Raw genomic sequence first — 12,678 nt, 5'->3', positions numbered from 1 at the left:
TCTCTGCCTATGGAGGTGGTGATGGTGAGTTCAGTAAAACAGTTCAAGAAGGGCCAGGATGTATTTCTGGATTGTAATAATATTACAGGCTATAGCAACTAGAGATGAGTCGTTGATCTAGGGAGTTATTTTGATTGCCTGATTGGTGTCAAGAATGAATTTTTTTCCCCTTAAGTGGGGAAAATTGGCTTCTACTTCACATATTTTTATTTTTTTTGCCTTCCACTGGATCAACTTGCAGGTTAACAGGCCGAACTGGATGGACAAATGTCCTTTTTGGGCCTTATATACTTACTTTGTGTTACTTTGATATATTTCTGTATTGATGAATTTATTTTTGAATTTAATTATTGATTAATTTATTTAAATATTTATAAATTGATGAATTTCTTTATGTATTTATTGATGAATTTATTTATGTATTTATTAATTTATTGATTACTTTTTATATATATTTCTGTATTGATGAATTTGTTTTTGTATTTAATTATTGATTAATTTATTTATATATTTATATATTGATGAATCTATTTATGCATTTATTTATTGATGACTTTTTATATATATATATATATATATATATATATTTCTGTATTGAATAATTTATTTATGTATTTATTGATTCTATTTACTAATTATTGAAATATATATATATATATATATATATATATATATATATACAGTACAGACCAAAAGTTTGGACACACCTTCTCATTCAAAGAGTTTTCTTTATTTTCATGACTATGAAAATTGTAGATTCACACTGAAGGCATCAAAACTATGAATTAACACATGTGGAATTATATACATAGCAAAAAATATGTCATATTCCAGGTTCTTCAAAGTAGCCACCTTTTGCTTTGATTACTGCTTTGCACACTCTTGGCATTCTCTTGATGAGCTTCAAGAGGTAGTCACCAGAAATGGATTTCACTTCACAGGTGTGCCCTGTCAGGTATAATATGTGAGATTTCTTGCCTTATAAATGGGGTTGGGACCATCAGTTGCGTTGTGGAGAAGTCAGGTGGATACACAGCTGATAGTCCTACTGAATAGACATAGGGTTAGAATTTATATTATGGCAAGAAAAAAGCAGCTAAGTAAAGAAAAACGAGTGGCCATCATTACTTTAAGAAATGAAGGTTAGTCAGTCCGAAAAATTGGGAAAACTTTGAAAGTGTCCCCAAGAGCAGTCACAAAAACCATCAAGCGCTACAAAGAAACTGGCTCACATGCGGACCGCCCCAGGAAAGGAAGACCAAGAGTCACCTCTGCTGCGGAGGATCAGTTCATCCGAGTCACCGGCCTCAGAAATCGCAGGTTAACAGCAGCTCAGATTAGAGACCAGGTCAATGCCACACAGAGTTCTAGCCGCAGACACATCTCTAGAACAAGAGGAGACTGTGTGAATCAGGCCTTCATGGTAGAATATCTGCTAGGAAACCACTGCTAAGGACAGGCAACAAGCAGAAGAGACTTGCTTGGGCTAAAGAACACAAGGAATGGAAATTAGACCAGTGGAAATCTGTGCTTTCGTCTGATGAGTCCAAATTTGAGATGTTTGGTTCTAACCACTATGTCTTTGTGCGACGCAGAAAATGTGAACGGATGGACTCTACATGCCTGGTTCCCACCGTGAAGCATGGAGGAGGAGGTGTGATGGTGTGGGGGTGCTTTGCTGGTGACACTGTTGGGTATTTATTCAAAATTGAAGGCATACTGAACCAGCATGGCTACCACAGCATCATGCAGCGGCATGCTATTCCATCCGGTTTGCGTTTAGTTGGACCATCATTTATTTTTAAACAGGACAATGACCCCAAACACACCTCCAGACTGTGTAAGGGCTATTTGACCATGAAGGAGAGTGATGGGGTGCTGCACCAGATGACCTGACCTCCACAGTCACCGGACCTGGACCCAATCGAGATGGTTTGGGGTGAGCTGAACCGCAGAGTGAAGGCAAAAGGGCCAACAAGCATCTCCGGGAACGCCTTCAAGACTGTTGGAAGACCATTTCAGGTGACTACCTCTTGAAGCTCATCAAGAGAATGCCAAGAGTGTGCAAAGCAGTAATCAAAGCAAAAGGTGGCTACTTTAAAGAACTTAGAATATGACATATTTTCCGTTGTTTCACACTTTTTTGTTATGTATATAATTCCACATGTGTTAAATCATAGTTTTGATGCCTTCAGTGTGAATCTACAATTTTCATAGTCATGAAAACAAATTAAACTCTTTGAATGAGAAGGTGTCCAAACTTTTGGTCTGTACTGTATATATACACTACACATTAAGCCTGTTAGAATAATGGTGCATAAACACTAGTAGGAACAGTCTATCTTAAATGGCAAGGGCTTTTTGTGTTGAATTACTCGATTCAATTGATTAATCGTTCCAGCCCTAGTGTACAGTAACCCAAAGTCCTCTGTGTGATCTCTGGACACTGCTCCCCATACATAAACCATACTGGAAAATAGATATCTCAGATACCAATTGCCACACAGCGCTCCACACGCCGCCCGCACCAGTCTGCACTCAGTTTCATTATCGGGCACATCAAGTCTGGAGAAGAACACTGCGGTAACGCAGCCTGCCGCGCCATGTACGATTCCTCCAAGCCAGAGGTCAGCAGGGTATCAATTTTACTACAGGCCAGTAGAGTACAGGCCCAAAACATTAGGCATTCACCGGACAGAAAAGATCAAGTGATTTTGTGGCTGGAGGTATATTAGACGGTCAGTGAATAACAATTTTACTGCAGGCCAGTGGAATACAGGCCCCAAACATTAGGCATTCACCGTACAGAAAAGATCAAGTGATTATGGGGCTGGAAGTATACTAGATGGACATGGGATAACAATTTTACTGTAGGCCAGGACAAATACATGTCAAATACATATGTTTAAAAGAACAAAAAATATAAATTTGGATTAAAAACATGGCTAACAAAATCCACCCTCTTAAATAAACCCCAAATGATAATAGGTGATATTCGATAACACGTGGTCGTCACAGGTGTTGAATTTCTCTGAGGTCCCAACAATTTTTCATTTACCATACAAAAAAGATCAAGTGATTATGTGGCTGGAGGTATATGAGATGGTCATTGGATAACAATTTTACTGCAGGCTAGTGGAGTACAGGCCCAAAACATTAGGCATTCACCGGACAGAAAAAGCCTTTTATGCCGCTGTATTTACATAAGACAGGGACCATTCTTTGTTCTGTACCATGGTTAGCACTCCCGCTGTTAACTCAAATTTCTTAACTAATTTCATTATCTTGAGACAAAAGCCATTGAAAAGCAATTGCATGTGTTTGCTTAGATTAGATAACCAAACTCAGAAATCACAGATAAAAGGAGTGCTAACCATGTGACATCTGCAATTTATTTTTAGAAATGTGAGGTAGTCCACATTGTCATGAGCTAGGCGAGTGCGCTTATCGGTCACGATTCCTCCTGCTACGCTGAACTTCCTTTCAAACAGGACACTGGATGAGAGGCGAGCCAAGAGTTCCATGACAAATTTTGCCAGCTCTGGCCATAGGTCAAGCCTTGCATATCCAGTAGTCCACATCGGCCGTTAACACGATGTAGTCGGACACCTGTTGGTCTAGGCATTCCCTGAGGCTTGATCCGGAGGGCGGCTGTCGATGGGTTGGCTGCAAGAATGATCTCATTCCTGAAGTGACCAGCACATCTTCAAACCACTCTCTTCTTGAATGCCCAATAGGATTGGCACCCGCACCTGTTTCTTTGTAGGTGTAAATTCCCCTGCCAGTACCCTCAACAGCACAATGCAACATCTCTCGAAGCAAGGCCTGGAAATGCTGCATTCTGACAGCCCTCTGTGATGCTGGTAACATGTCCGCCATTATGTGTTTGTATTGGGGGTCTAAGTACCTTGCCAGTTCTGATCCTTGCTCTTTATGCTTTTTATACGGGGGTTCCTCTTCAAACACTGGAGCATGAAGGCACCCATTTGCACTTGGAAGCGGTTGAACGCCCTGGCTCATGCTCATCGCCCAGGAGAATGTTGTCCTAGGTCTCCTCCCTCCAGCCACGGACAACACGAGGGATCCCAGAAAAGTTTAAAGTTTAAAGTCTACTCTTCTTGCTCCTCCTCCTTCTTCCTCCAAACACCATCCTCCTCTGACTCCTCTTCAGACTCCTGTTGACTTGTCTCAGATGGAGAAGCCCCCCTGAGATTTCATCCAGCATTGCGACTTTCTAATTTTCCAGCTCTGCTCCTCAACGGCTTGATCTATGACATGACGCAATGCATGCTCCAGAAAGAAGGTGTAAGGTACGATGTCAATGATGGTGCCCTGGCTGCGACTGACCAGTTTGGTGATCTGACCAAATGGCCGCAGAAGTCTGCATGCTTCGAGCATGATCAGCCACTGGCGCAGTGAAAAGAAACCAAGCTCCCCAGAACCTGCCCTGCTGTAGAGCTCGTACAGGTAGTCATTAACGGCACGTTGTTCCTGGAGCAGTTTATCAAGCATATACAAGGTGGAGTTCCGGCGCGTCGTGCTGTCACGTTCTGGACGTGTGCCATTTTGCCCTGTTTCAGTGCGCTCAGCAGATTGGCACCGTTGTCACACACCACTGTCAAATTGAACAAAATTAGCCACTGATTCGACTGTGCCCGCGGAGCTGAAAACAGTGCAGGACCGGTGTGGCTTTTGTCTTCCAGGCACAACAGCCGCAGCACAGCGTGGCAGCGTCTCATCTGGCACGTCAAATAGGTTCTGGGGTGCTTGGGGGGTGCAGAGGAAAAAGCAGTAGCAGTGGAAAAGGAGGAGTCAGCCGAGGAGGAGACGTAGGATGGAGTAGGAGGAGGAGAAGAAGAGGCAGGACTTCATGCAATCCGTGGCGGTAACACCAAATCCACACGAATGCCATGGTTTGGATGCTTGGCAGCCGTCAGAAGGTTCACCCAGTGGGCAGTAAAAGTTATGTACCTTCCCTGCCCGTGTTTGCTAGACCACGTGTCTGTGATCAGATGTATTTTGGCACCGACACTGTGTGCAGGAGATACATTCAATTGCCGCTGAACATGGCCATATAGCTCTGGGATGCCCTTCTGGGAGAAATATTTCCTTCTGGGGACCTTGCATTGTGGTGTGCCAATGGCAACAAATTTTCTAAAGGCCTCCAAGTCCATCAGTTTTTATGGCAGTAGTTTGCAGGCTAGCTTTTGACAAGCCAGCGGTCACTCGTTGGGCATGAGGGTTATCCGGTGTCATCAACTTTTTACCTTTGAACATTTGGGCCACGGAAGCCTGCATTTTGCCAGATGAATGCAACAATGGAAAAGTGAAAGGTGGAGTGGAGGACAAATAGGAAGAGAGAGGAGAAGAAGAGGCAGGAAGTGGAGTGCCGGGAGTGTTGCTTTGAGGGTTCTGACGGTGTTGCTCCCACTGTCTCAGTGATGGGAGATCAGGAGCCTTCTTAAGGCGGTCTTCCCTAAGTGAGTGTTGTGCTTACCGCGACTTATGCGTTGACAGCACAGGCTGCAGATGGCAACACTAATGTCACCAGCTGACATGTTAAAAAAAGCACACACTGCAGAGCCATATGCTGGCATCCTGAGAGCACCAGATGTGACCATGCATGGTGGATGGCTCGCTCCAGATACATTTGCAGTCTGCTTTTTGCCTTCTATGCACTGCGGGTTCTGCCTGCTTCTCCTCCTTCTACCCCCTATCTGCTGCTCCTGACACTCCCCTGAACACCCCTCCTCTTCCTCTCTTGTGGGCACCCACGTGGCATCATCATCACCTTCACCACCACTGACATTAGAGATCTTGGAGTAGGCAGAATCATTGGGTACCTCCGTCCTTTGGCTGATCTTGGTACTGTTGTCAGACCGCTGGGTGGTGGCCGTTGCTACCTCCTCTTCATTATCCGATGCTAAGAATGGCTGTGCATCAGTAATATCTGGAAATGGATAGGAAAATAATTCCTATGACTCGAATGGAGGGGCTATGCTGATGGTGGTGTGTTTGGTAGGTGCACAGAGCAGAGAGTGAGAATGGCGCAGATACAAAGGATGAGGAGAAGTGGAAGGCTGAGTGAGCCACTTAACCAACTCTGGTGCGTCCTTTGCGTAATTACACACACCTTCTCCAACTTCCCACTTTGGCTCCGGCCTGGTGCACCTGTCTGACCCCTATCACCCCTGCGGAATGGCCTGCCTCTTCCTCTGCCTGTCATTTTCAAAATGACCCTGTGACAAAGAAAAGCAGTATTTGTGGAAGCAGGTATATCGCAGGCCTCAATTAATATCTGGTGGAAGCTGGTATACCAAACCGCTTAATCAATATTTGGTGGAAGCCGGTGTATTGCAGGCCTCAATTTAAAATTGGTAGAAGCCGGTATAGCAATCCCATCTATCAGTATTTTGTGGAAAAAGGTATATAGTACGTCTTAAAAAGTATTTTCTGGAAGCTGGTATATCAAACCCCTTATACAGTATTTGGTGGAAGCTATTGTATCGCAGGCCTCAATCAATATTTGGTGGAAGCCGGTATATCAATCCCCTCTATCAGTATTTTGTGGAAACAGGTATATATAACCCCTTAATGAGTATTTGCTGGAAGCAGGTATATCAAACCCCTTAATAAATATTTGGTGGAAGCTATTATATCGCAGGCCTCAATCAATATTTGGTAGAAGCCGGTATACCAATCCCTTCTATCAGTATTTTGTGGAAACCCCTTAATGGGTATTTGCTCATAGCTAGTATATCAAACTCCTTAATCAATATATGGTGACTGGAAGAAGCGCCCACCTAATCCATTGGATTCTGAGAGAACACATTGCATGGCCATGCGATAAGGAATCTTACTAATACTCCACTAGGACACAGGAGCTGAATACAGGTTCCAACAATTGCCTACCATCCGTACCAGCCAAATTCTTTGTTCCCGCGATACTGTGACGTCAGCGCTCGAGATTTGTGACGTGAGACGCCGAAGCGGCCGGTACACTTGCTGCTCGTGGCAGGACGGCCTAGCGGAGGACAGTCTGGTAAAACCTTGGAATAAGGTAGGAACCTGAATTGGGCACATAATATTTTTAGCCCTGTGCGGACACATTGATACAAACTGTGAAGAGACTGCTTGATTGAGAGACATCTCTATGCACGTGGACACTTTAATCCGGAGCCACACGAATTTGTATCGGGACACTACATTTGCGGTCTGCAGTTTCATTGCCACCATACAATCCTAGTGGTGGCAAGTGTGAATTGTGATTGATTAATATATAAGGTTTGCGCAACTATCACTCGCCAGTGTGATTTTATGTTGGTACCACCTATCATTTTATGTGATCTTATTATATTTGAGTGTTGTTATGAATTATTAAATATTACTTTCCCCATGGTCCAGCTAGTGTGAGTGCTCACTCCTTTCCTTTTTTGTCATATTGTTTATCAATTTTTGGGTTCGGGCACCCAAGTTGTGAGTTTGCAGCACCCGCCCAGTAATTACCTGAGTGTGAGCCAACCACCAAATTACTCTATTTCCAATATTTGGTGGAAGCCGGTGTATCGCAAGCCTCAGTCTATATTTGGTGGAAGCTGGTATATCAATCCCCTCTATCAGTATTTTGTGGAAACAGGTATATAGAACACCTTAATGAGTTTTTGCTGGAAGCCAATTTTTTTAAACCCCTTAAATCGATATTTGGAGGAAGCTGTTGTATTGAAGGCCTCAATCAATTTTTGGTGGAAGCCGGTATATCAATCCCCTCTTTCAGTATTTTATGGAAACAGGTATATACAAGCCCTTAATGAGTATTTGCTGTAAGGTGGTATATTAAACCCCTTAATCAATATTTGCTGAAAGCTGGTATTTCAAACCCCTTAATCAATATTCTGTGGTAGCTATTGTATTGCAGGCCTCAATCAATATTTGGTGGAAGCCAGTATATGAATTCTTTCTATCAGTATTTTGTGGAAACAGGTATATAGAACCCGTTAATCGTTAATTTCTAACGATAATTTGTTTTCCCTTAGTCCTAACAGCAGCACAGATGGGGTTAACTGCCCCCCGTGGACTGGTAGGACCGGCGGAATTTTTAATGAGCCCAAAGACTTAAACCAATAAAAGAACTCCAGCTCCCTTAAAGGGAGGGGTTCATCCCCCAGCCCACCGTGTATGTCACAAGAAAAAAAGTACCTTAGGGCGGGAAATTTGTGTGCTGCTGTTAGGACTAAGGGAAAACAAATTATCGTTAGAAATTAACGATTCCCTTACGTCCTACCAGCAGCACAGATGGGGAGATAGCAAGAAGAATCCCCTAGGGAGGGTCCTCATGCTCGGCAGAAGTAAGGACTGTCTGCCCAAAGGCCGAGAACTCAGATATCCTAGCATCGATCCTATAATGGGAGATGAAGGTAGACTCCGAGCTCCAGGAAGCTGCCTTGCAGATCAACTCTAGGGGGAGAAGATTTCTTTCCGCCACAGAGGTAGCTACGGCCCTTGTAGAATGGGCCCTCACAAACTCCGGAGGATCTAAGGCTTGGGAAATGAAGGCTTCCCTAATGGCTTCCTTAACCCAGCGACTAATGGTCGTCTTAGACGCTTTACGGCCTTTTGACTTACCGGCAAACAGGATAAAGAGATTTTCATCCATCCTGAACTCTTTGGATCTATCCACATAGATCTGAAGGCATCTAGCTATGTCCAGTGGATGTCGGACTGGAGCATCCGGGGAGGAGGCAGAGAGTAATACAGGAAGAGAGACTACCTGATTAATATTTTGAAATGTAGAAACCTTAGGTCTAAAGTAAGGTAGAAATTTCAAAAGGACCCTATCTTGTAGAAACATGGTATAAGGGTATGACGCGGAGAAAGCTTGAAGCTCCGAAACTCTTTTGGCCGAAGTTATGGCCAGAAGAAAAACCATCTTAAGTGTTAAGAGTTTAAAACTTGCCTCCTCCAAGGGTTCAAAGGGGGGAGATGCTAGCCCCCTAAGAACAACTGACAAATCCCATTGAGGAACGGGTCTCAGTATTGTAGGCTTCAATCTTTCCGCTCCTTTAAGGAAGCGCTTGATGAGCGGGTCCCGAGAATATGGTCTGTTAAGACAGGCCGAGATGGCAAATACTTGGACCTTCAGGGTAGAAGGGGAGAGACCTCTGTCTATCCCATCCTGAAGGAACTGTAGGATCGCTGCGAGGGGCGGATCTGCAAACGCCACCTGATTGGAGCTACACCAAGAGGTGAAGATCCTCATAATCCGGGAGTAGGCCTTTCTGGTAGACTCTGCTCTGGAATGAGATAATGTTCTCAGGACCGACTCAGAGAGCCCTTCTACTCTGGGAAGGGACTGGTCAACCTCCAGGCTGTCAGGTTGAATCTGTGCAGATCTGGGCAGAGATGAGTGTCCCACGACACCAGGGTCTGCTCCGGGGGGAGTCTCCAATATTGTCCCCGACTCATCTGAATGAGCTGGGTAAACCAGGATCTCCTGGGCCAAAACGGTATGATGGCTATTACCGAGGCCTGATCCTGACGGATTTTCATCAATACCCTCGGGATCATGGAAAAGGGAGGGAAGATGTACGCCAGCCTGAACCTCCACGGTATTGTCAGAGCATCTATCGCCAGGGGGTTGTCCTCCCTGTAAAGGGAACAGAACCTCTGTACCTTGGCGTTGAACTTGGTTGCCATGAGATCCACCTCTGGCATCCCCCACCTGAGGACTAATTGTTTGAAGATCTCCGGATGTAATGACCATTCCATGGTCGGTAGGCCGCGACTTAGGCGGTCCGCGATGACATTGAGGGAGCCTCTGATGTGAGTGGCGGATAGATGGGATAGGTTCAGCTCTGCCCACCGAAGAATTACCCCAATCTCTAAAAGAAGGGGTACAGATCTTGTGCCTCCCTGCTTGTTTATATAAAGCACGGCAGTCATATTGTCTGACTGGACTTTCACTGCTTTGCCCCGAATCCGAGGGGCGAAGTGAAGGAGGGCTAGCCGGATAGCACGCATCTCGCGGAGGTTTGAAGAAAGATGCCGCTCCTGAGGAGACCAGGATCCCCGAACTGGGGACCCGTCTAGATGAGCGCCCCAGCCTACAAGGGACGCGTCCGTGGTCAATATGAGCCAAGCTGGTTGGGTCATAGACTTCCCTTCTGGTAGATGGAACCACCATCTGAGGGAATTCCGGGATTGGTTGGATAGGGAGCACAGGGACTCTAGCCCCTTGGGGCTGCCGTTCCATTTGCTTAAGACCTCCGATTGAAGAGGTCAGAGGTGCCATAAAGCCCAAGGGACTGCATCCGCAGCCGCTGACATGAGCCCCACCATCTTCATGAGGGTCCGTATGGAGACTCGTCGTGGTACGTAAAGGAACCTTGCTAGGTCCTGAATCCGCATTCTTCTTTCTGGTGTCAACTGGAGGGACATCTGCAGAGAGTCGATTATGAATCCCAGATAATGGATAGAAGTTGAAGGGCTCACGTTCGACTTCGACCAGTTGACCATCCAGCCTAGGCGGAGCAGAAAAGAAATTGCGACATGAAGATGGTGGGAAAGTAGAGGGACTGAAGGAGCTAGAAGAAGCCAGTCGTCCAGGTAAGGGACAATGGTCAGACCTTGGAGTCTCAATGCTGCCACAACCGATACTACCACCTTGGTGAAGATCAGGGGGGCAGACGAGATTCCGAAGGGAAGGGCGGCAAACTGGAAATGTTTGCACACTCCTGATATCTGGACCGCGATCCTGAGAAACTTCCGGGAGGAAGGATGGATCGGGATGTGGAGGTAAGCATCTTTGAGGTCCAGAGTAGCCATCACATCCCCAGGGTTGAGGAGGTGGCTGACTGACCTTATGGTTTCCATGCGGAACCTGGTCCTTCTTATGAAACGATTGAGAAATCTCAAATCTATAATCATCCGAAGATCTCCTGTCTTTTTAGGTACCAGGAATACTGGAGAATAAATCCCTAGACCCTTCTCCCCTGCCGGTACCTCCTCCAGGGCTCCCTTGGAAAGGTAGTCTTGGATATAGGCTTCCAAGACCCTTTGCCTGGCTGGCAAAAAACTGCGTGTGGCAATGAATCTTCCTGGGGGGGAGAAATAAGGTCTATTAGATAGCCGACGGCTACTATATTTTGGACCCAGGGGTCCCGGATTTCCTGGGCCCATACGTGGCTGAAGAAGCGAAGACGCCCCCCCACAGAAAGGTGGGGGAGGGGTACGGGAAAATCTAGAGGCGTAACGGCAGGGATAGCAGGGTTTATCCAAGAGTTTCTGAGAGGCCCATAGTCAGGAGGGCTTTGCCTCCCTGGTGGGTTTGCGGGAACGCCTAGAAAACTTTCTAGGCGGCCCCCCCCAATCTTTACGTCCCTGCTGTCCTGGTCGGCCTCCGTGGGCTTGTCTTCCCCTGCCTCGAAAGGGCTGTTGGGGAAGGCTCTTCCCCTTTTTGTCTGATAGACCCTCCATGATGGTGTCTAGCTCAGATCCGAATAGACGGTTTGGTTCAAAGGGGAGCCCACAGAGGTTATATTTGGACGCGTTATCCGCGTTCCAAGGTTTGAGCCACAGAGGTCTCCTGGCGGCAGACACTAAAGCCATAGTCTTGGCCACCAACTTTAATTGGAGTTGGGCTGTGTCACAGAGAAAATCCATGGCTAGGTTGACGGACTTAAAGGCAGCGAGGATATCGTCACGAGAGACACTCTGGTCAACATCCGTCTGGTTCTGGTTCAGCTTGGTTCTGAGGAAGGAGGAGACCTCTGTGGCAGCAATAGAAGTCAAGGCCGAGGCTGCGGCCGCCGAGTAACCTCTTCTGAGGGTGCACTCTGCCCTCCTATCTAGGGGGTCCTGCAGGCTAGACCCATCGTCTGCAGGGACCAGAGTGCGCCTGGACAACTTGGCAATCGCCATGTCCACCTTAGGAATGGAACCCCATGATTCCACTAAGGGTATAGCCATAGGAAACATTAGTTTAAACTTCCTGGTAAGGACTGGGCCTTTTTCTGGCTTTTTCCACTCCGTGCGCATCACAGAGAGAAGGGTCTCATCTGCCCTAAAGACCCGCTGGGTCCGGCAGGCGGGATCGGAAGACTCCCCTACGTCAACATCACGGTCCCCCGACCTGATGGACCTTAGAAGCTTCTGGGTCTTTTCCGGTGGAAAGAAGCCAGAAGTCGCTTCTTCCTCATCCGAGGAAGATGACCCCACAGAAAGGGGCATAGGCCTATCGGTGGGGGCGGGCACCTCCATAGGTATATGGGAGGGAACGGGTAGTCTCTCGTTAAGGAGACTTACGACCCCCTTAATGGAGTCGTCGACGTAAGTCTTAGCCCACTGGTACATATCCTGCATTGAAGGCTCTGTAGCAGTGGCGGAACGACAGCTGTTACATCTAGAAAATGGGCAGCTGTCCTCAAGAGGCGCATTGCAATCATAGCAAGCCAGGTGTCTCCTCTTGGTGGCTGATTTCCGTGGCTGATCGGGCTCTGCAGGAGAGGCCATAGCTACAAGGAAACAAAAGGAGAGGAATTTAAACATCATAAAAAATGGAAATAAAGTAAAAAACCCTCCAGATTAGCACGAACCAGAGGAGAGAACAAAGATAGCTGAAAGCAAAAAGACCGGTCTGAAGGCAATGTCTCACAAATGACAGGAGACTCTGGAGCTAGCTTG

This window comes from Bufo gargarizans, chromosome 4 (genome assembly GCF_014858855.1).
Source record: "Bufo gargarizans isolate SCDJY-AF-19 chromosome 4, ASM1485885v1, whole genome shotgun sequence".
NCBI lineage: Eukaryota > Metazoa > Chordata > Amphibia > Anura > Bufonidae > Bufo > Bufo gargarizans.
Note: the sequence above shows the minus strand (reverse complement) of the source record.